This window comes from Saimiri boliviensis, chromosome 17, assembly GCF_048565385.1.
Source record: "Saimiri boliviensis isolate mSaiBol1 chromosome 17, mSaiBol1.pri, whole genome shotgun sequence".
In the NCBI taxonomy this organism is placed as follows: Eukaryota; Metazoa; Chordata; class Mammalia; order Primates; family Cebidae; genus Saimiri; species Saimiri boliviensis.
This window is the reverse complement of record NC_133465.1, coordinates 28,796,776-28,822,217: the sequence shown is the minus strand read 5'-3', so window position 1 is coordinate 28,822,217 and position 25,442 is coordinate 28,796,776. Positions and strand designations below refer to the sequence as shown.

Sequence of the window (25,442 nt, the reverse complement as noted above, 5' to 3'; positions counted from 1 at the left end):
TTTTTTTTTAGATGGGGTCTCACTCTGTCACCTAGGCTGGAGTGCAATGGCACGATCTCGGCTCACCGCAATCTCCACCTCCAGGTTCAAGCAATTCTGATACCTCAGCCTCCTGAGTAGCTGGGGTTACAGGTGCATACCACCACACCCTGCCAATTTTTTTTTTTTTTAGACAGATTCTTGCTCTGTCACCAGGCTGGAGTGCGGTGGTGCAATCTTGGCTCACTGCAACCTGCATCTCCTGGTTTTAAGCAATTCTCTTGCCTCAGCCTCCCCGACTACAGGCGTGCACCACCACACCCAGCTTATTTTTGTATTTTTAGTAGAGATGGGGTTTCACCAAGTTGGCCAGGCTGGTCTCAAACTCCGGACCTCAAGTGATCCTCCTTCCTCGGCCTCCCAAAGTGATAGGATTACAGGTGTGGGCCACTGTGCCCAGCCTATAAATGGTCTTTGAGGGAGACATTATTATCCCCAATTTCCAGATGAAATAACTAAGGCCCAGGGAAGTTCCATAATCTATTTAAGGATATTCAGCTAGTAGGTAGTAGAACATCTTGTTAATAATTTAAATCAAATTTTAAAAAATCAAATAGCATCTCAAGGCTTGTTGGGAAAAACAACCCTTTGTCCTGTTTCTGTCTCCCCCTTTCTTCCCGGAAGTTTGCTCTCCAAAGCAATTATTGTAAGACTTTTAACTAGTTCTCCTGTTAGTCACCTTAACAGTGTTATCTTTCACCAATCAGCTTATTACTAGAATAAGGAGTGCAGCAACTTTGTTTTGTTTATTTTATGGCTATATCCTCAATGCCTAGAACAGTGTTTGGCACATCATAAATATTTGTTTTTGTTTTTGTTTTTGAGACAGGGTTTCACCATGCTGGCCAGGATGGTCTCGATCTCTTGACCTTGTGATCTGCCCACCTCTGCCTACCAAAGTGCTGGGATTACAGGCGTGAGCCACTGCGCCCAGCCCCATAAATATTTGTTTTTACGGAAAACCCATCATTTCTTTTTCTCTTTCTTTCTTTCTTTCTTTTTTTTTTTTTTTTTTTTTTTTTTTTTGAGACAGAGTCTTGCTCTGTTACCCAGCCTGGAGTATAGTGGTGCAATTTTGGCTTACTGCAACGTCCACCTTCTGGGTTAAGCGATTCTTATGCCTCAGCCTCCCAAGTAGCTTTTTGTATTTTTAGTAGAGATGTGGTTTTGCCGTGTTGGCCATGTTGGCCAGGCTGGCGTCAAACTCCTGGCTCCAAGTGATCTGCTCACCTCAGCCTCCCAAAGTGCTGGGTGGGGCTGGCTCACACATTATAGGTGTGAGTCACCGTGTCTGGCCTGTATACCATCTCTTCTTGATTTATTAATTGACCTCCTGCTATGAAAGACGAGGATTTAGTACTCTAACATTTTCCTTTTACTTCCCCAACTGCTTTCCATTAAGGTTTTATCAGTATTTTAAATTCCTCAGCTACACCTTTGTAACTGTAAGTAATGCACGTACACCTTTATTTTCTGTTCCACAACTACAGATAATATCTTTGGACTTCAGTGTGGGAGTCTTGACTTCATTGCAGGGCTGTCTAACACAAGAGTCCATGCCCTTCCACTCCGTACTGAGCCTCCCACACTGACCATTTCTGGGCCAGTGAGTGTCCTTTTGCCTAATTTTAGGAAATATGGATTTTGAACTAGAAGCATTCTTGGGCCTGCATCTCCTAAAGGAGATTAGACTGAGGTTAGTGGGGTGAGTCCTAGCTAGTGTGTCAAATGAAAGTTAAAGTCAATTCAGAAGCATTTGAAAAAATGTCCACAGTCCAGATTTTTTGCTGCCAATTTCTTGTTCTCTAAGGTGAATTCCTGCCCTTTCCACAAGGCAGGGAATGTATTTTATAATAGGAGTACTTTGGGTCTAAGAAATTGGTGGATACTCTCGGTTCTCCACTGCTATAATTGGCTCAAAATACCTTAGAAATGCCCCTGTGGGTACCCTGAGGCAAGCGATTTTCTTGGCATGCTATGAAAAGGAGAGTGGGAGCTGAACACAGCCCTGGCATAAGCCTGGGTATGGGTTTCACTAGATAAAGTCACTGACACCGCAGAGCAGAGGCAGTGAAAGGAAACAGTCACAGTCTTTGTTTTCCCAGGGCCTCTGGCTGGCATTGCACACACAACGCAAACACTGTCCACGTTGGTGCTTTACACAGATTTTTTTTAAGGCTAGTCAAGTGAATCAATGGGGAGTAGAGAAGGAACAAAGAAATCTGTAACTGGTCGTGATCGATTTGTTGTAAACACTGCTGCACTTGCACCAGCCTATATAGATTTTTTTTTTTTGTTTGCGTCCATTTCCTGCCTACTTTCAGAATTCATGTGTCTTTTATCTGCACTTCCTTATCCCTGGCCACTCCTACTCCTTGTTTTTAAAGTTACCTGTGAGACAGGGGCTTGATGTACAGGTCTTGTACCTGTCAGACCTGTGGACTTAGGCAGCACCCAGGACAGATGACAGAACTTAGATCCAGGCCCCACAGGCTCTTGCTCATCCTGTTATCTGAAGAGGAACCAGAGGACCAGCCCCTGCCCCACTCCAGGGCCATCCCTGTGGTTCAGTGGGAGCATACAGCTGTCTACAAATTGCAACATTCTCTGGACACAGTCCGTCAGCACATCCTGGTTCTTACCCATTAATAGTGGAAACCTGGCAATGTTTGCCATAACTTTTTTCCTACACTTAGAGACAGTATGCCTCTACTAGAAGCATCATCTAGGAGGAAGAAGTGGGGCAGCTCAGGCCACAACCAGACTAGATACTTGAACAAAGCCACATCATTAGTTAGCATTACATTCAGTTAGGCATAACAGAAAAATGGAGAAATGGCTTAAAGAAAAATGAAAATATATTTTCTCTCTTATGCTTAAGAAGTCCAGAGATAACCCAGGACTGGTACGGCAGCATTTGTCCCTACCATGGAAGGAAGAACGCGCTGTCCCTGCCAGCTGAAGGAGGCCGGGGGGAACCCACCAGCTCTGTTGTAGATGTGTACCTGAGGACACCAGACTTTTAACTCACAATCCAGCTTACTTAGGCTTTGTGCCTATCTCTCTTATTTATTTATTTATTTTTTGAGACAGAGTCTCGCTTGGTCGCCCAGGCTGGAGTGCAGTGGCGTGATCTCGGCTCAATGCAACCTCTGCCTCATGGGTTCAAGCCAGTTTTCTGCCTCAGCCTCCCAAGTAGCTGAGACTACAGGTGCATACCACCAGGTTCGGCTAATTTTTGTTTATTTGTTTTTTAGTATCGATGGGCTTTCACCATATTAGCAAGGCTGGTCTAGAACTCCTGATCTCATGATTTGCCCACCTCAGCCTCCTACAGTGCTGGGATTACAGGCATGAGCCACTGAGCTCAGCCTATTTTTTAAAAAAAAAATTTTTAGTTTTTAGAGACAGGGTCTCACTCTGTCACCCAGGATGGAGTGCAGTGTGTGATCATAGCTAACTGCAGCCTTCAATTCCTGAGCTTAAGTGATCCTCCTGCCTCAGACTCTCAAAGTGCTGGGATTACAGGCATGAGCCACCATGCCCAGTCCTTGTACTCATCACTTTACACCTAACATGGCTGGTCAAGTTCTGCCTACCAGAACTTGATTACCAACTTAACACTGAGGATGCAGGCCATGCCAGATGGAGGGGCCTTTGAGAGCTTCAGTGACTAAGAGCTGTTAAATCATGTGGCACCTGGTTCACAGAAGTATATGGATACTATGTGAGGCAGGCTCTGAGAGAGCCCCAATGACCCTCACTGCCTGATATTCATGCCCTAGAGGTAAACTCCTCCCCTTATGTGCTGGCTGGACCTAGTGACCCATTTCTGACAAATAGAATGGGGCAGAAGTGATGGGCTATCAGTTCTGAGATTAGGTTACAAAAAGACCATGGTTTCTCTTGCTCTCTGGCTCTCTTGCTCTGGGAGAAGTCAACTGCCATGCTGTGAGGCCCACTTGGCAAGGAACTGACTTCTCCAGATAACAGTGAGGAACGACAGCAGATGAGCAGATGGGAAATGAGTGAGCTGGGAAATGAATCCTCCTCCCATCAAGACTTGAAGTGATGCAGCTTCAGCTGATGCCCTGATCACAACCTCATGAGAGACCCTGAGCCAGAGTCACCCAGCTAATAACCTGTACCCAGATTCCAAACCCACAAAAACCATGAGATGATAAATGTTTGCTTTAAGCTGCTAAGTTTTGGGATAATCTGTTATGCAGCAAAACATAACTAATACAGGTCTGTATCTTCTTAGAAAATTCTGCTGGTTTATTCTCATTCTCAACTTTTAAAATTTATTGCTCGATCAGTCCTGAAGTAATAGGTTTGGGTCATGCAGGAATGTGAATACAGAGCTGAGATAACTCACTTGAAAATAGAGAAACATTGTAAAGGCCAGGCATGGTGGCTCACACATGTAATCCCAGCACTTTGAGAGGCCGAGGTGGGTGGATCACGAGGTCACGAGTTCAAGACCAGCCTGGCCAAGATGGTGAAACCCCATCTCTACTAAAAATACAAAACTTAGCCAGGTGAGGTGGTAGGCACCTGTAATCCCAGCTACTTGGGAGGCTGAGGCAGGAGAACCTCTTGAACCGAGAGTCGGAGATAGCAGTAAGCTGAGATCGTGCCACTGCACTCCAGCCTGGGGACAGAGTGAGATTTTATCTCAAAAAAGAAAATAGAGAAACAACTTTACAAACATTATGAGTGTCAACAAAGAAATACCACAAATCGCTTCCTTTATGGAAAAATCTGTGAGAGTGTCCTGATAACATGACTCCAAGGTGAAAAGCAAAGTTTTGCACCCACTCCTGTTTCCTCTCACAACATGCTGAAAAGTCATTTAGTGGTTGTGTACTGATCAGATTTGCAAACTTCAACCCTGGTTCAAGGTCAGGGCGCTTGTTGTCTGCTAATTGCTCTCAGTGAGTGAAGCAGTGTGTGATTAGCATTCAGGGGAAAACTTTTATTCTGAACTAGGAATGTTAGGGTTACCAACACCCTTCTTTACTAAACATATGCCCAGGGTTCCATCAGTACTGACTCCAACATACATTTTACTCACACAGTAATTGTTATAGATGAAAAATCTCTTCTCTCATAACATGAATCTATAATGATAAATAGAATGAAGTGTTATTGCGTACTTTCTCTCATATATGTGACGCACGTGTGCCAAAGGCTGATTTATGCTTAGCACATCAGCTGTTTCCTTCCTATGTGAAGGGAAATATCTATGAGGATGAACACACGATAGTAATTGCTTGTGATATTATGAACTATACGGTCGTCCCCTTTCCTGGCATACATCTCCCACAATCCTTGACTCTCCAAAGTGATGTTTCTTCTTGTATGTTAATGCGACAACCTGTGGCTGGCAGCCCCTTGGTAGTTTCAGATTTGGGGCTGATCACCAGAAAGACCAAGGCAGGATTAGAGGTTTGGGACTTTTCAGTCCCACCTCGAAACCCGCAGGGAGGAGATGGGGTTGAAAGTTAAGTTGATTACCAATGGCCAATGATCTAATCAAGCCTACCTAAGGAAGCTTCTATAAAAATCCCAAAGGACAGGGTTTGGAGGGCTTCTGGATAGCCAAACACATGCAGGTTCCTAGAGGATGGTGCCCAGAAAGCGCATGGAAGCTTTGTACCCACTCCCCCAAACATTCCCTATGCATCTCTTCATCTGGTGTTCATTTGTACCTTTGGTGATATCCTTTATATAAACCAGTAAACTCGAGTGTTTCCCTGAATTCTGTGAACCACTCTAACACATTATTCTAACCCCAGGAGAAGACTGTGGAAATCCTGATTTATAAGCAGTTTGTCAGAAGCACAGATAAAACAATGTGGGGCTTGCAGTTGGCATCTGAAATGGACGGCTGAGCCCTCAATCTATGGGATCTGATGCTATCTCTCCAGGTTTTCATTGAATTAGAGGACACCCAGCAGGTGTCTGCTGCAGAATTGATTGCCTGCTAATTAGCAGGGAAACCCTTCCCATATTTGGTCACAGAAGTCTTCTGTGTTAACTACTGAGTAAGAGTACGGTGAAACGGAGTTTGGTTTTATCCTGTATGTTCTCAGACTCTTTCACATTGTAGGTTGTTGAATTTTTGCAACAGCCTAGACTGTCACCAGCTAAAGGACTTCTGTTTGCTTTCTCTTCAAGCATAAAACGTGTCATTAGCTCTGTAAATAGATTCATACTTTTTTAGCATTAAAGTGATTGACAGCCTTGTTTTGCTAAAGAAATATAGATATCAATGATGTGGCTATAATTTTGGTCTTGTCTTTGCCTTCAGATAGAAAATTTTCAATTTGAAAAATATTGTTTTGTTCTTATTCTAGGGAAAAAAAAACACTGTTTTTCAGAGAGGTCCCTGTGTTTTGTTTGAAAATGACACTAAAAAAGCATGGGTGGCTTATGAACAAGTTCATAATAAACAGTACACTGAGCAGCCAAGAGTGGTGGCTCGCACCTGTAATCCCAGCACTTTTGGAGGCCTGGAGTTCGAGACCAGCCTGCCTAACATGGTGAAACCCCACCTCTATTACAAAAAAAATTAGCCATGTGTGATCCCAGCACACACCTGTGATCCCAGCCACTCAGGAGGCTGAGAAAGGAGAATCATTTCCACCTGAGAGGTGAGGTTGCAGTGAGCTGAAGTCGTGCCACTCCACCTCAGCCTAGGTGATAGAGTGAATGAGACTCCATCTCAAACAAACAAACAATATACTGAGGAGAAGAGATGAATACATTGCCCAGTGTATCAGTCAGGGTTCCAGAGAAACAGGACCAATAGGATCTCTCTCTCTCTCTCTCTCTCTCTCAATCTCTCTCTCTCTCTCTCTGTCTGTCTCTATACCTGTGAATTAAGAGACTTACAGGAATTGGTTCACATGATGAGGGAGGCCAAAAAGTTCCATGATCTCTCATTTGGAGATCCAAGTCGGAGAACCAAGAAAGCTGGTAGTGTAATTCAGCCAGAATCCGAAGTCCTAAAAACCAGGGAGTTGATGGTGTAAGTCCTGGTCCAAGTCCAAAGATCTGAGAACCGGGAGTGCTGGTGTCCAAGAAGAGGTGAGATGTATGTCCCATCTCAAACAGAGAATTTGTCCTCCCTCCACCTTCTTTGTTCTATTCCGACTCTCCCTAGGTTAGATGATACCCACTGAATGGGTGAGGACAGATCTTTACTCGGTCTACTGATTCAAATGCTAATCTCTTTCAGAAACACCTCACGGACACACCCAGAAATCCTGTTTTACCAGCTATCTGGGCATCTGTTAGCCCAGTCAAGTTGACATGTAAAATTAACCGTCAGTAAAATTCAATTCTTGGACACTCATCATCCCTTTTGCTACTATACTGTTATTTTTGGACTACTTATGTAAAATAACCGTATTTTCAGAGGCTTATCCTAACACATACGGGGTCACACTATATTTTAACTAGAGTCCTGTTCACTATTTGCCTTTTTTTTTTTTTTTTTTTTTTGAGACACACTCATTCTGTAGCCCAGGCTGGAGTGCAATGGCACGATCTTGGCTCACTGCAACCTCCACCTTCCAGGTTCAAGCGATTCTCATGGCTCAGCTCCTGAGTTGCTGGGATTATAGCACCATCACACCTGGCTAATTTATGTATTTTTAGTAGAGGTAGAGTTTCACCATGTTGGCGAGGCTGATCTTGAACTTCTGGCCTCAAGCGATCTGGCCACTTAGGCCTCCCAAAGTGCTGAGATTGTAGGTGTGAGCCACTGTGCCTGGCCAACTTTTGCCTTTTTGAGACAGAGTCTCACTCCATTGCCCAGACTAGAGTGCAGTGGCTTGATCATAGCTCAGTGCAGCCTGGAACTCTTGGGCTCAAGGGATTCTCCTGCCTCAGCCTCCTGAGGAGGTAGAACAACAGGCATGCACCACCATGTCCAGCTATTTTTTTTTTTTTAAGAGATGGAGTCTTGCTGTGTTGCCCAAGCTAGTCTCAGACTCCTGGCTTCAAGGGATCCTCCGGCCTTGGCCTCCCAAAGTTTGGGATTACAGGTGTTAGCTACTGCACCTGGCCACTATTTTACTTGATAATGCTATTATCATTTGTGGTATTTATATTTCTATGCTCATGATTTAAAAAAAAAAAAACTTTAACAGATTTAACATAAAATTTACCCTTTTAGAGAGTACAATCCTGTGGTTTCTAGTATATTCACAGAACCGTGCAGACATCCTGACTAGTGTTAGAACATTTTCATCCCCAAGGAAAGAAACTCCACATCCCTAAGCACTCTCTCCCTATTCCCCAGTATGCCTTACAGTCCCTGGCAATTACTAATCTACTTTCTGTTTCTATGGATTTGCTTATTCTGAACATTTTGTTTAAATGTAATCACACAATATGTGGTCTTTTCTATCTGACCTCTTTAACTTCGCATGGTGATTTCAAAATTCATCCATACTGCAGTATGTTTCTTCCTCCCTTTTCATGGCCTAATATTGTTCCGTGCATAGATATAACACAGTTTTGTTAATTTGTTCATCATGAATATTTGTCTTGCTTCCAGTTTTGGTCATTTTGAGTAATGCTGCTATGAACATTCCTGTACAAGTTTTTTTGTGGACATGTGTTTTCATTTCTCTGGGGTATATGTCTATGAGTGCAATTGCTGGGTCATATAGTAACTCTATTTAACCTTTTGAAGAACGCCTAACTTGTTTTCCATAGTGACTGCACCATTAACAATTCCATCAGCAACGTGCAAGGGTTACAGTTTTTTCTGCATTTTCATCAACACTTGTTATTGTCTTTTTTCTATTTTAGCCATCCTTGTAAATGTAGTCTCATTGAGAGATTGTTTTGTTTTTGGTACAGTTTTACTGAGATATAATTTACCTGCATACTGAGATATAATTCACCCATTTAAAGTATACAATGCAATGGTTTTTAGTGCAACATCACCACAATCAATTTTAGAACATGTTCATCATCCACAAGAGAACTCTCATACCCTTTAGCAATCTCGTTGGGGTTTTCATTTGCATTTTCCTAATATGTCATAACATTGAATATCTTTTCATGTGCTTATTGGCCATTTGTATGTCTTCTTTGGGAAAACGTCCATTCAAATCTTTTGTCCATTTTTAGTTTAGTTTTTTTTTTTTTATTGTTGAGTTGTAAGACTCTTTATGTATTTTAAATACAAATCCCTTATCAGATATATGACTTGCAAATGTTTTCCCTCATTTTATGGGGGGTCTTTTCTTTTCACTTTCTTGATAATGTCCTTTGAAACAGGTCTTGCTCTATCACCCAGGCTGGAGTGTAGTGGTGTGATTACGACTCACTGCAGCCTTGACCTCCTGGATTCAAATGACCCTCCCACCTCTAATAGCACCACCCACCCCCCAATCCCTGCAGCTGAGATCACAGACATGTGCCACCATGACCAACTAATTTTTATTTTTTTTTTGGTTGAGATGGGGGTCCCCCATTCAGTGGTCTTGGCACCATTGCTGAAAACCAATTCACAAAAAAATAGTAGGGTTTATTTCTGAATGCTCAATTCCATTTCATTGATCTACATGTCTATTTTTATGCTGTTAGCACACTCTCTTGATTACTGTAACTTTATATTAGGTTTTGAAATCAGGAAACATGAATCCTCCAACTTTGTTCTTCTTTTTCAAGATTGTTTTTGGCTTTTCTGAGTCTCTTGCATTTCCATATGAGTATTAAGATTAGCATATCAATTTCCGCAAAAAAGATGCTGGTTTTTGTTTTGTTTTGTTTTGTTTTTGAGATGGAGTCTTGCTCTGTGGTGAGATCAGCCTAGGCAACATGTCAAGATCCCATCTCTAAAAAAAATACAAAAATTACCTGAATGTGGTGGCACATGCCTGTAGTTCCAGCTACACAGGAGGCTAAGGTCTGAATTATGCTTGGTGTGGAAAGGTGCTACAGTCACCAGCCTCTACAGAATTTCCATTAGTTTGTCCAAAGCCACTGATATGGTTTTGCTGTGCCCCCACCCAAATCTCAACTTGAATTGTATCTCCCAAAATTCCCGTTTGTTGTGGGAGGGACCCAGAGGGAGGTAACTGAATCATTGGGGCCAGTCTTTCCCATGCTATTCTCATGATAGTGAATAAGTCTCACAGATCTGATGGGTTTATCAGGGCTTCCACTTCTGCATCCTCCTCATTTTCTCTTGCCGCCACCATGTAAGAAGTACCTTTCAACTCCCACCGTAATTCTAAGGCTTCTCCAGCTATGTGGAACTGTAAGTCCAATTAAACCTCTTTTTCTTCCCAGTCTTGGGCATGTCTTTACCAGCAACTTGAAAAACAAATTAATACTGCCACCCCAAATAAATACACAGTTTAAGGAAAAGCAATGTGTGTTAACTCTTAAACACAGCTTCAACACAAGACCTCCTTCCAACTACACTGCTGCATACTTGAACTGCCCTAGGCTTATTCCAAAGGTGGGCTCTTCATGATGGATCTCTATACCTTCTCATCACTGAGAAGATCAACAGGTAAGAAAGACAAGTGTGAAAGTATATCTGCACTCTTATTCCTCCAACTCCAAATTGAGAGTAAGTGACACAAAGAATCAGGAATTGGTTGTGGTGCCTGGTGGTGGCAGTGGTGACAGAAACATTGTTTCTGAGGGCAGCTTGAGTTTCTGCAATGGGGCAGTATTCAGTGATGTGGGGCCCCCATTCCAAGCTGTGGCATTTAGTGGTGCATCAATAATGGTCTTCCTGGATGAGTTTATAAGGACTAGTAGCTCAAAAGCAGCTCATTAAAATATTAATGTAACCCATAGTTAATATAATACTTAATGGCAAAAGATTGAAATCTCCCTTAAAATCAGGAACAAGCCAAGAATGTTCACTTTCTATTCAACATTGTGCTGAGTATTCCAGGCAGGTCAACTAGATAAGAAAAAAAGAAATGAAGTTATCCAAATAGGAAAGAAAGAAATAGGACTATCTCTTTTGCAGATGCCATGATTTACTCCTATATATAGAAAATCTTAAGGAATCCATTATAAACCTATTAGAACTAATAAACAAGTTCAGCAAGGTTGCCAGATACAAAAGCAACATGCAAAAATGTATTGTATTTGTATACACTCGCAAAGAACAATCCAAAAATGAAATTAAGAAAACAACTTCATTTATAATGGCTTCAAAAAGAATAAAATACTTAGGAATCAATTTAACCAAAGAAGTGCAAGATTTGTACACTTAAAACTACAAAACAAAGACTGTACTTTCAGGGATCATTTCTATAGTTTGCTACTAGAGAAGTTTCTCTGAATGTGTAGAGCACTGACGGATTAAAGACTTAAACATAAGACCTAACACCATAAAAACCCTAGAAGAAAACCTATGCAAAACCATTCAGGACATAGGCATAGGCAAAGGCTTCATGACTAAAACACCAAAAGCATTGGCAACAAAAGCCAAAATAGACAAATGGGACCTAATTAAACTCCAGAGCTTCTGTACAGCAAAAGAAACAATCATTAGAGTGAACTGGCAACCAAGAGAATGGGAAAAATTTTTTTGCAATCTACCCATTAGACAAAGGGCTAAGAACTAAAACAGATTTACAAGAAAAACAAACAAACCCATTCGAAAGTGGGCAAAGGACATGAACAGATATTTTTCAAAAGAAGACATATATGAAGCCAACAAACATATGAAAAAATGCTCATCATCACTGGTCATTAGAGAAATGCAAATCAAAACCACATTGAGTTACTATATCACGCCTGTTAGAATGGTGATCATTAAAAAATCTGGAGACAACAGATGCTGGAAAGGATGTGGAGAAATAGGAACCCTTTTACACTGTTGGTGGGGGTGTAAATTAGTTCAACCATTGTGGAAGACAGTGTGGCGATTCCTCAAGGACCTAGAAATAGAAATTCCATTTGACCCAGCAATCCCATTACTGGGTATATATCCAAAGGATTAGAAATCGTTCTGTTATAAAGACACATGCACGTGTATGTTCATTGCGGCACTGTTTACAATAGCAAAGACCTGGAACCAACCCAAATGCCCATCGATCATAGACTGGATAAGGAAAATGTGTCACATATACACCATGGAATGCTATGCAGCTATAAAAAATTATGAGTTCATGTCCTTTGTAGGGACATGGATGAATCTGGAAACCATCATTCTCAGCAAACTGACACCAGATCAGAATCAAACACCACATGTCCTCACTCATAGTCGAACACATGGACACAGGGAGGGGAGCATCACACACTGGGGTCTGTTGTGGGGGAATAGGGGAAGGACAGTGGGGTTAGGGAGGTTGGGGAGGGATAACATGGGGAGAAATCCCAGATATAGGTAGCGGGGGAATGGAGGCAGGAAACCACATTGCCATGTATGTACCTATGCAACAATCCTGCATGTTCTGCACATGTACCATAGAAAAGGAAAAAAAAACTGTAAAACACCAGTGAAAGAAATTAAAGAAAACCTAGACATCCTATGTTCATGGATCAGAAGATTTGATATTGTAAGATGGCAATGCTTCAAACTGATCTATATATTTTATGCAATTCCTATCAAAATACTAGCATTGGCCAAGCATGGTGGCTCATGTCTGCAATCCCAGCACTTTGGAAGGCTGAGGTAGGCAGAAAACGAGGTCAAGAGATTGAGACCATCCTGGCCAACATGGTGAAACCCTGTCTCTACTAAAAATACAAAAATTAGCTGGGCGTGGTGGCATGAACCTGTAGTCCCAGCTACTCAGGAGGCTGAGAGAAGAGAATTGCTTGACCCTGGGAGATGGAGGTTGCAGTGAGCCAAGATCATACCACTGCACTCCAGCCTGGACAACAGAGCAAGACGTCATCTCAAAAAAATTTAAAAAAGGAAAATGAAAAAGAAAAAGCTTCCTGATGATAAAGTCTAGCTAATTAAGACATTTCCAGGCTGGGCACAGTGGCTCACGCCCAAAATCCTAGCACTTTGGGAGGCTGAGGTGGGCAGATCACCTGAGGTCAAGAGTTTGTGACCAGCCTGGCCAACGTAGGTGAAACCTCATCTCTACTAAAAATTACAAAATTTAGCCAAGTGCAGTGGCACGTGCCTGTAATCCCAGCTACTCAGAAGGCTGAGGCAGGAGAATCGCTTGAGCCCAGGAGGTAGAGACTGCAGTGAGCTGAGATCGCTCCACTGCACTACAGCCTGGGCAACAAAAAAAAGACATTTCCGAATGAAAAAAAAGAAAATGAGAACTATTTAATAAGGCTAAATCATGAAGTCTGAATCTACGTAAATCTAGAAATAAGGCAAAACCAGAAGCAGAGCCGCCAAGCAAAGTGAGGTGGACATCCAGGTGGTCACGTGACCCAGTACAGGTGTCAGAGCCTAAGAGGGCATCATCCACTCAGGGTGTGGCCCAGCAAGGGGTGTCAGAGTCTAAGCAGGGTACCTATGTTGGAGGGCTGCTTGAGTGCAAGGAGTGGGAGCCCGTGTAGGGTGAGACAGGTGTCCACGTAAGGTAGTACTGGTGGCTCAGTGCAGACAGTCAGGGCCTGAGCCACATGAGGAAGGTATCCATGCATGATGTGACCTGGTGATGGTATCAGAGCTCAAGCAAGACGAGAGGGGCATCCACATGGGAGCATAGGCTGGCACAGGGTAAAACTGTGAGCAGCATGTAGACGGACTACCCATGCAGTACAAAGGTTTTTTATACTTATTTGCTTTTTTTTCTGATAGTGATTTTTTTTTAATGTGGTTTTTTTCTGAATATGATTTTTTTAAAAATATGCCCTAACATAGATTTCCTCACTGATATTACCTGTGGGGAAATGACATAGAAAATATATTTAAAGTATTATTTGATGTGCATGTCTACAGATACTAGAAGTATCACATTAATCACATGACATTGATTCCTTTCAACAATCTTGCTTCGCTAATGCATAAATAATTTTGGACGGATCATTAAGAAACTTTCTAATCCTGATTTATTAAAGTATTTTAATGATAACTTAAAGAACGAGAAGTGTGAGGCTAGGTGTGGTGATTCACGCCTGTAATCCCAGCACTTTGAGAGGTGAAGGTAAGAGGATCACTTGAGCCAAGGGGTTTGAGGCTGCAGTGAGCTATAATCACAGCACTACACTCCAGCCTGGATGACAGGACAATACCTTGTCTCTCTTGTCTCTCTCTCAATTAAAAAAAAAGAAAACAAAGAAAAAGAAAATGGATAGACTGCATGTAAACCCTGAAAACGCCTAGATCACCTCAGTTTGCAACACCCGTTCAACTCTTTCCTCACCACTGCTAAGAAGGCACATGAAGCTTAGTCACCATGCAGACTCTGAAAACTTTCTAGAACTTCATGCAAAGGTTAAGCCTTGGAACCAACTCTGAATTTCCTTGTGGTTTCACACTTGTCACATTTTCTTCTCACCTTGCCACCACCCACACAGACTCAGCCTCCTGTATGCATCGCGCTTGGGTTTCTTCACTTCCTGGCTCCTGAGAAGCCGCAATTGCAAGAGCTATTGCTGGTGAAGCTGGTGACCCATTAAAAGCACACATATAGGAACATAGGTGTAGGGAGCCACAAGTGCACTCTCTGAATGTGTCAGGGTGAGAACATTATGTTCCTCGGCTCTCAATCATCCTCTGGTGAAGAGGCCTCTCTGGTCTTCAGTCTTCCAACAACTGTCTATAGAATATTTTTGCATGCTATTCATCTGTGCCTGAATGCAAGCATGCTTTCAGGACAGAAGAAATGTCAAATAGGTCAGAATAATGTTTCGATGGGCTCAGGGTTTTTATCCTAGGTCATCCTATCAACCTACTTTGTACTATCTACTGGTAGTGGTTCCAAATTCTGGTCTCCAAACTGATGATAAGAAAAGAATTTTTTTTATTATTTTTAATCTGTCATGACATTTAAAAAATAAGAATAGTGTGGGAGAACAGATCTAAATTTCATTTGGTAAAAAAAGAAATCTTTTGGCCGGGTGCGGTGGCTCAAGCCTGTAATCCCAGCACTTTGGGAGGCCGAGGCGGGTGGATCACGAGGTCGAGAGATCGAGACCATCCTGGTCAACATGGTGAAACCCCGTCTCTACTAAAAAAAAAAAAATACAAAAAATTAGCTGGGCATGGTGGTGCGTGCCTGTAATCCCAGCTACTCAGGAGGCTGGGGCAGGAGAATTGCTTGAACCCAGGAGGCGGAGGTTGCGGTGAGCCGAGATCGCGCCATTGCACTCCAGCCTGGGTAACAAGAGCGAAACTCCGTCTCAAAAAAAAAAAAAAAAAAAAGAAATCTTTTTTTGGGGGAGGAGGACAGGGTCTCACTCTGTTGCCCAGACAGGAGTGCAGTGGCACAGTCATGGCTCACTGCACCCCCTACTTCCTGGGCTCAGGTGATCCTTCCACCTCAACCTGCCAGGAGGCTGGGACTGAAGTCATAGGCCACCATGCCAATGGGTTTTTGCCATGTTGCCCAGGCTGGTCTCGAGCTCCTGGGTTCAAGCTATGTGCCTGCTTCCCTTGACCTTCTAAAGCATTGCGATTACAGGTGTGAGCCACCATGCCCAGCTTTACCCTGAGACTATGTCCTTATATTATTAGTTTAAAAAATATCTCTTCTTTATCCTGAGACTATGTCCTTATATTATTAGTTTCAAAAGTATTTCCCCTTTTGGGGTCAGGTGCAGTGGCTTACACCTATAATTCTAGCACTTTGGGAGGCTGAGGCAGGCAGATCACTTGAGTCAGGTGTTCGAGACCAGCCTGGCTGACATGGTGAAACCCCATCTCTACTGAAAATACAAAAATTAGCTGGGCATGGTGGCATACACTACCCAGGAGGCTGAGGCACCAGAACTGCTTGAGCCTGGGGTGCGGAGGTTGCAGTGAGCCAAGACTGCACCACTGCACTCCAGCCTGGGCGACAGGCTGGGATTACAGGTGCCACTGCGCCCAGCTGTCCTTGCCTTTTCAAAAGTAGAGTAAACATTTATAGCTGGGTCATCCCTGAAGGCATCAGCAAAGCAGGAACACCAGGGTGAGAGTGAGAGTGAAACACTCATCTTTAATTATGAAATCTGAATTTTGTAATTCCCAAATCTAGAAAGAAGCTATTTTAATGTTAGCATACATGCAAGGTTTATGTCATTTTGAAAAATCAGATTTAATTTTGAGTTTTCTTTTGGGACAAGGAGACCCTCACCTTTTTAGTACTTAAGACCTCTAAGTCTCTCTCTTTTTTTTTTTTTTTTTTTTTTTTTTTTTTTTACAGAGTCTTGCTCCGTCACCCAGGCTGGAGTACAGTGGTGAGATTTTGGCTCATTGCACCTCTGCCTCCCAGGCTTAAGTGATTGTCCTGCCTCAGCGTCCTAAGTAGCTGGGATTACAAGTGCCTGCCACCATGCCTGACCAAGTTTTGTATTTTTAGTAGAGACGGAGTTTCTCCATGTTGGCTAGGCTGATCTTGCACTCTTGGCCTCAAGTGACCTGCCTGCCTCAGTCTCCCAAAGTGCTGGGATTACAGGCATGAGCCACAGTGCCCGGCAAGGCTCTTCTTAATTTGGCCTTAATTGTGTTTTCTTCACTTCTGTGTGCCAGCAGCCCTGTGCAGGCATAAAGACCATGCTTAATCAAGGTCTGCAGAATGAACCAGTAAATGGACAGAAGACCTTGCAGAGCAGAACCAAGTGCTGGTTGGGGACACAGACAGGGAATGGGGAGCAAGGTGTGTTGGAAAGCACCATTAGAGAACTTGCCTGGATCACCTGCTTCAGATTTGCTGTAATTTCTGCGAGTTCTGTCTTATCTTTGGTTACATCAGTTCATCCTCTTTTATGTGGCTTCATTGTTCTTTCCTTTTCTTGAGTGTTTCCCTTAAGCTAGTAATTTTTTCTTATGAAGGCCCTTTTGCAGACCCACTCTTCTGTCTGTGTCCCTCGCACTTAGGGTTTCCTAGGGAGCTTTGGCTCTTCTTTTTTTGAGATGGAGTTTTGCTCTTTTGCCCAGGCTGGAGACTCCATCTCAAAACAAAAAAACAAAACAATAAAAGCAAAAGGGCAGCCAGAGCTAAGAACCATTAGCATCATGCAGTAGCGATCTCAGCTCACTGCAACCTCTGCCTTCCGATTTCAAGTGATTCTCCTGCCTCAGCCTCGCAAGTAGCTGGGATTACAGAAACGCGCCACCACACCAAGCTGATTTTTGTATTTATTTATTTAGTAGAGACAGGGTTTCACAGTGTTGACCAGAATGGTCATGAGCTCCTGACCTTGTGATCCACCCGCCTTGGCCTCCGAAAGTGCTGGGATTATAGGCGTGAGCCACCGTACCTGGCCCCCGGAGCTTTGGCTCTTATGTGGGCTTGCAGTATTTGGTAGCTGCTTTCTCCATCACTATTATTTTCCTTGTACAACTTTTTCACCCAGACCTGTAACAGAGAGATGGTTGCAGATTATTCCCGTGAATAGCATCCATCTCGTCACCTTCCGGAGCTTCAGCTTGTACTCCTAAGATGGAATCCAGCTGACTGGTTGTAAATGTGCTTTGTTTATGCAAGTTCAGTCTCAGCAAGTGTTTTCATCAAAATTAGAGGCTGAAATTGCTGGCTGCCAGGACATTCTTGGTAACTGAACATTTTTCTGGTTAGGGATGGGAGTCATGCCCTAAGTCCTTTATGCAAGAGTGCACCACCCCAGTATCGTGCTGTTTTTACTGGAGTATGTCTTCAGATCTGGCACACCATAATACATCTGGGCAAGAGAGTATTTGGTCCTATTCAAATCTGTTGCTGGGATCTAGGGCCAGCCTTTGTCTAACCTGTAAAATATGTATAAGGTAGAACCCTGGTGAAACTAAGTTATATTGCCTTGTCTCAGCCCAGATTCACATCCAAAAGAAATCAAAGTCCAACTCCTACAAAAGCCTTGAAAAGTAAAGTAGGTCAATCTTCACCATTCATTATTCACCTGAAGTGATCTTGAGGGCATCTAGGAGAAAGTTGCTAGCTCATTATAGACTATGTCATCACTCTACTAAGGTTGCATGCTTCTCAAGATCTGCTTCCACCCTCATATAAACTCATTATTACCCTCTTTCATTTCAGGGGATGCTAAATTTTTTTTTAATTGAGGTGAAATTCACATAACATAAAATTAATCATTTTAAAGGGCACAATTGGCCAGGCACAGTGGCTCATGCCTATATAATCCCAGCACTTTGGGAGGCTGAGGTGGGCAGATCTCTTGAGCCCAGAAGTTCAAGAACAGCCATGGGCAACACAGAGAAAACCCATCTCTACAAAAAATATAAAAATTAGCCAAGCATGGTGGTATATGCCTGTAGTCCCAGCTATTTGGAAGGCTGAAGTGGGAGGACTGCTTGAGTCGGGGAGGTCAAGGATGCAGTGACAGTTAGTACATGCACAAGGTTGTAAAACTATTGGCCCTATCTACTTCCCTAATATTGTCATTACCCAAAAGGAAACCCTGTACCCATTAAGCAGCCATTCCCCCATTTCCTCCTGCACCAGTATATTTTATGTTATTACATATATTAAAAAACAAAAACAAAAACAAAAAACAGAGACCGTCTCAGTATGTTGCCTGGGCCGGTCTGGAGCTCCTGAGCTCAAACAATCCTTTCACCTCAGCCTTCCAAAGTGCTGGTATCACAGGCGTGGGCCACCTCCCTTGGCCCTCTTCCAGTATATTTTAAAGGCCCCCTGAGCTGCTCAAAAGAGTAGCCAGGGCCAGGTGCAACAGCTCATGCCTGTAATCACAGCACTTTGGGAGGCCGAGGTGGGCAGATCACCTAAGGTCAGGGGTTCAAGACTAGCCTGGCCAACATGGTGAAACCCTATCTCTACTAAAAATACAAAAATTAGCTGCGTGTGTGGGTACACTCCTGTAGTCCCAGCTACTTGGGAGGCTGAGGCAGGAGAATCGCTTGAATCTGGGAGGCGGAGGTTTCAGTGAGCTGAGATCGCGCCATTGCACTCTAGCCTGCATGATGGAGCAAGACTCCATCTCAAAACAAAAAACGAAACAAGAAAAACAAAAGGGTAGCAAGGGCTGAGAACCATTAGCATCATGTAATCTCATTTCCCCTGTGCCTCTCCTGGCTTAGAATGTCACTGTTTATCCAGGTGACCAGGCAGCTGAATCAAAGATTCTCTTTAGAAATGTGGGGGCAAGTTCTGTTTTTTTTTTTGTTTTTTTGTTTTTTTGTTTTTTTTTGCCCCAGTCACACAGGTACCTTTGGCTTTGGCAACCCGATTCCTCCTCTTTCAGTATTTTTCTCTCTCATCTGCATTTCTCATGGGCCTTTGCTCTCCAAGAAGCCTGTTAAAGAAATCCTCTCTAAGGTAAGCATTCCCACTTTTTCGACCCATTACTTAAGGATCAGCTGATCTCAAGATTCCTTGATGTTTGCCTTTTAATTGAGGGAAAAGCCTTTCAGATTCAGAGAACCCCTCTCTAATGGTGCACTTAGACACTAAACAGATGGGGAGAGGAAGGAAATGTTTTAGGAATGAAGGAAACTTTTCCAGTTGCTCATCACCTAAGAATGAGACAAATACAGAATAAAGGATGGGGTTTGAAGTTGGAAAATAGTGTGGTCCTGGGCACCAGTAATGTTATGTCTCAGAGCCTGTATTCTTACTTATAAAATTACAATAATACTGACCTGAAAGGGTTGTATTTCCATAAGTTGCAGCCATAGAAACTGAGTGTGGTTGAATTTATTAAAAGGCTATTTATTGGTTCACAGAATTGCTAGGAGAGTTGGGAAATCAGGGGTTTTAAACAGATAGGAAGAATGCCACAAAGCAAGCAGCAGAACCTCAGAGACCGCCCTGCTCTCACCAAGTACAGCTGCTGCAGCTTGTCCTGCCAACACCACTGGCACTGGGGGTTGGGTGTTCTGCTTGCTCTGTTGTCCCAGAAGCTCTATATTGCTGCCATCTCCCCCACGACAGCTAGAAAGAATTATCCACAGCCTCTGCTTCTTTGTGTCACTAGCTCCCAATTCAAAGCCTGCCACAGATTTGTCTGCTTGGTTAAAACTAGACTACTTGTCTCATGTCCTATGAGAGCAAGTACCCGGCATTTTCAGCCTGCAGAGTAGAAGAAGGCCCTGCCTTCAACCACGACTCCTAAGCTGGAGGATTCCCCAAATGAAGGGAGGGAGTTCAGACACTGGACATCCAAAAATAAGGACAAATTTTCCTTTTCCAATCGAGATTAGTGAGGCAAACTGTATGAAAAGCATAAACTCTAAAGTACCATGTTGGCATTGGTTATCAACACTTCGTTCACACTGTCACGTATCGCACTGCACTTCCTCTCTTTCCTCCCTCTCTTCTTCCTTCTGTCTCATACGCAGTTACGTGCCCCGCAGCCCAGGACAGGGCATGCTCATAAATGCTGAGTGAATACAATATTCTGCTGCCTTTGCTTGTTTGATGAAGCAGGTTGGTGTTTATCGGTTTGTCCCCCTTGCCGAAGGCCCTGATTTCCATGCGGGGACCCATGTAGTTCATGGGAATCAGATTCCATTCCCAGTACCATCAATAGGGTTCATATCCTAAACTAAGTTGATCAGCATATTCCATCTCCCTGGCCATAGCAACTGGTTCAGGAGAAGGCAGGTGACCTACACAGTTCCAATCTGAGTTACGCTTGGCAATTTTGCGAGGACAAGAGCTTCCTCTCTCTTCTTGTTGAGCTATAAATGAGAACGCATGTAGCACTGAGAGCTTCTGGCAGCCCTCTTGGAATCACCAGGGGAGTCAGACTTAGAATAAAGTGAACATTGTAGAAGGCAGGGCCACGGGACAAAAAGAAACCAGGTGTTTTGTGCCCGTTTACCCACAGGATAAAGCTATGCCCAAATCCAGACTTCTCCTTTGGACTTCTCAGTTGTTTGAGTCAATAAATTCCATTTATTATTTAAGCTAGAATGAGTCAGGTTTTCTGATTCATACAACAGAAAGTATCTGATACCTGCTTTGCTCCTTCCCTGCCTCATGATAATAGAATTACTGTTTATTCAGTGCTGGCCACAGTGAGTCTTTTGGAAATACAGATCAAAATTACTATCGTGCTCTGATAATTGAGTATAATCTATGCCTAGAAACAGGCTTAACTAAAATTTAAGATAGAATAGGCCTACCTAACCTCAGCCAAATTTTAAAGGAAATTTCAGTAAACATCTTTTATTATTCTTTGGCTTAGAAAGATGAAGACAACAAGAAAGTAAGAGAAAACTCTGTTAAACAAACAAAATTAAACAAAACCAAAAACTCTACACCAGGCCAAGCACAGTGGCACATGCCTGTAATCCCATTACTTTGGGAGGCTGAGACAGGATTATGTGAGCCCTGGAGTTTGAGACCAGTTTGGGCAACAAAGTGAGACTCCATCTCTACAAAAGATAAAAATAAATCGCCAGGCATGGTGATGCATGCCTGTGGTCCCATCTACAAGAAAGGCAGAGGCAGGAGGATTGCTTGAGCTCAGGAGGTCGAAGTTACATTGAGTTGTGTTCATGCCACTGTACTCCAGCCTGGGTGATAAGAGTGAGACTCTAGTAAAAATAAATACATAAATAAAAAATTCTCGGCTGGGTGCAGTGGCTCACATCTGTAATCCCAGCACTTTGGGAGGCCAAGGTGGGCAGATCACAAGGTCAGGAGATTGAGACCATCCTGGCTAACATGGTGAAACCCCATCCCTACTGAAAATACCAAAAATTAGCCAGGCGTGGTGGTACATGCCTGTAGTCCCAGCTACTCGGGAGGCTGAGGCAGGAGAATCGCTTGAACCCGGGAGGCAGAGGTTGCAGTGACCTGATATAGCACCACTGTACTCCAGCCTGGGGGACAGAGCGAGACATTGTCTCAAAAAAAAGAAAAAAAATTCTCCCTCACCCTAAATAACAGCCCTCAACATTTAAACCAAAACAAACAACAAAAGATAATGCAAGGAAAGCAAAATGCATTCTATCTATCCCCATAGAGGGAAATACTATAGAGTGACATCCTCCCTGGCTGTCTTAAGGCAGGTTCCTAAAAGCATAGCCTGAGACAAGGATGCTTACATAAGTGATTTATTGAAGGAGTGCCCTTGGGAGAAACCTGTAAGTAAGGGAAGCAGATCAGAAGATGCTAAGCGAGAATGAAAAAAGAACTCTTACCTCAGCCTGATTCTGCAGAAAGCTCTATCTGGAGCATACATTGCTCCAAAGTTTATCTCATACAGAGGCAAGGGGGCCTATATAGGAGTAGGATGACCCTGGAAAGAGGTGGGTTGCAGGTAGTGTGTGTAACTTCTTAGGCATTTCTGGACAAAGTAGCTCCTGCCAGCCAAGGGAACTCTTCCCAAGAAGATGCAGATGTAAGTTAAGCATCAGCTAGGAGATGGTGCACAAGCCTAGAGAGAATCCAGGCAGAAAACCAACAGCACTTGTAAGAACTGATGTGGCCAAAGATTCTCTTGAAAATTCCCTTAATTTGCCCATTTTCAGACTTTATTTAAAAAATTCCCGCTCAGAAAATAATTCTTTTATTCTTATTATTTTGCTGCTTGTAACACATTAGCAAATTTATTACAATTCTAATTGGATGCCATTTCATGTTTCCATCATTTTTGCCTTCCATGGACAGCTTCTTACCAGTTTCTCTAATTCTCCTTTAAGTCTCTGGCTGGGTGGTGGCTCTGGCAGGCAGATCACCCAAGGCCAGGAGTTCAAGATCAGCCCAGCCAGCATGGCAAAACCAGGTCTCTACCAAAAAAATACAAAAATTAGCTGGGTGTGGTGGCATGTGCTTGTATTCCCAGCTACTTGGGAAGCTAAGGTTGGAGAATTGCTTGAACCTGGGAGGCAGAGGTTGCAGTGAGCCGGGATCACACCACTGTACTCCAGCCTGGGTGACAGAGCAAGACTCTGTCTCAAAAAAAAAAAAAGTTAGTGTGTCTCCATGGCCCTAATTGAAGAAACTAATTCTTCAATTTCTTCCTCTGCAGGTACTAACCATATTACTGGTCACCAGCATATTGCATTTTTTGTTAATGGTCAGTAAACTTTTAAAATTACACATTCTTTCTGCAGTTTTTAACCAACATGTACATCTTTGTTTTTTTTGTTTTTTTTTTGAGACGGAGTTTTGCTCTTGTCGCCCAGGCTGGAATGAAATGGCGTGATCTGGACTTGCTGCAACCTCTGCCTCCTGAGTTCAAGTGATTCTCCTGCCTCAGTCTCCCAAGTAGCTGGGATTACAGGTGCCTGCCACCACACTGGCTAATTTTTTTTGTATTTTTAGTAGAGATGGGGTTTCACCATGTTGGCCAGGCTGGTGTTGAATACCTGACCTCAGGTGATCCACCTGCCTTGGCCTCCCAAAGTGCTGGATTTACAGGCATGAGCCACAGTGCCTGGCCCTACATCTGTTTTAAGTTTGGCGGCTACTTTCATTCTCTCACCTTTTCTTATTGTTAGTTAGATGTGCACACAATGTACATATAATCAGAGTGAGTTAAGTGCACTGAATCCCAGCATGTGGTGGCAGGAACTTCAGACAGGTTTTGCATCTTTTCCCCAAGGAAAAGGTGTGGCCTTACAAGTGGAAGGAACTTGGAAAAGGCCTGAAGGTAAAAGGTCTCCCTGTTCACAGAAGCAGAGTGGCAATGATGTGATTTAAAAAAAAAATTTTTTTTGATACATGATCATTGTACATATTTATGGGATACATGCATATAATATATGATCAAACCAGGGCATTCCAGATAGCCATCACCTCAAACGTTTAGCTAGAAAAGATTTGAAATGTCCAGCACCAAGAAATGACAAATAGTTGACCTGGATTTTTTAAAACAGGGCAGAAGTTTTTAGTAACGAACTATAGAAATGATCCCTGAAAGTATAGTCTTAGGGCAGAAGTTTTTAGATGACCAGCCTGATTCAAGAACCATTTTCTTTACAAGATTCACAGGTAATTAAAACACAGCATAGATTAGGAACTTGTAAATATCTCGTTGTCCAGCACAAACTCCTGCAGATTTACAAATTCAATTTGACAAATGTTTGTGGAGCACCCAATCTGGTGAACGGCCTGTTGTGCCAGGAGGATTAGAAGATGAATGAAGGAGGTCTCTACCCTCCTAGAGGACCGAATCTAGGAAGGGATGCAGAACACAGACACAACAAAGGACTGGATGTGTCTGTGGAACAAGAGCTACGTAACAGGCACTATACTAAAACCTTTACATTGGCTGACTCATTTTGTCTTCACAACAGTCCTATGAGGCAGGTGCTATTATCATTCCCATTTCAAAGATAAAGAGAGGAGTCATGAGGTCACGGCTGGCAAGCCACAGATCCAAGACTCAAACCTGGGGAGTGTGACTTCAGAGTGTGTGTGCTTAACTTCTGTAATAAAACTGTTTCTATGCCGGGCACGGTGGCTCAAGCCTGTAATCCCAGCACTTTGGGAGGCCGAGGCGGGCGGATCACAAGGTCAAGAGATCGAGACCATCCTGGTCAACATGGTGAAACCCCGTCTCTACTAAAAATACAAAACATTAGCTGGGCATGGTGGTGCGTGCCTGTAATCCCAGCTACTCAGGAGGCTGAGGCAGGAGAATTGCCTGAACCCAGGAGGCGGAGGTTGCGGTGAGCCGAGATCGCGCCGTTGCACTCCAGCCTGGGTAACTAGAGTGAAACTCCGTCTCAGAAAAAAGAAAAAAAAACAAAAAAAAACAAAAAAAAAACAACTGTTTCTATGTAGTGAGCTTAAAAAATAAAAAACAAAAACCTGCTTTTGGAACACACACATAAAAGCCATTATAATGAAGAGTCACCTCCCTCAGTGGCTCAAGTCTGTAATCGCAGCAAAAAAGGAAAGGAACGAGCCGGGCGCGGTGGCTCAAGCCTGTAATCCCAGCACTTTGGGAGGCTGAGGCGGGTGGATCACGAGGTCGAGAGATCGAGACCATCCTGGTCAACATGGTGAAACCCCGTCTCCACTAAAAATACAAAAAATTAGCTGGGCATGGTGGCACGTGCCTGTAATCCCAGCTACTCAGGAGGCTGAGGCAGGAGAATTGCCTGAACCCAGGAGGCGGAGGTTGCGGTGAGCCGAGATCGCGCCATTGCACTCCAGCCTGGGTAACAAGAGTGAAACTCCATCTCAAAAAAAAAAAAAAAAAAAAGGAAAGGAACGCCTGTCACAAGGTTAAAGACTTCTCAGACACAATTGGAGGTATTCAGCTGCAGGTAAACACAAAGCCTGCCTTCCGCCCTCTTTTGCCCTTCTGGTGAGCAGTGACTGAGGTCTAGAGCTTTGGGTTTCACTTCT

At 43.3% G+C, this 25,442-nt stretch overlaps 2 pseudogenes; one reads left to right on the top strand and one right to left on the bottom strand.

Annotated features, from left to right (window-relative positions):
* The first annotated feature begins 11,318 nt into the window (after positions 1-11,318).
* LOC120366927 (small nucleolar RNA U3) lies at positions 11,319-11,392 on the top strand (annotated as a pseudogene).
* A 12,522-nt stretch (positions 11,393-23,914) lies between these two features.
* On the bottom strand, positions 23,915-24,015 carry LOC120366932 (small nucleolar RNA U3; annotated as a pseudogene).
* Between the last annotated feature and the right edge of the window lie 1,427 nt (positions 24,016-25,442).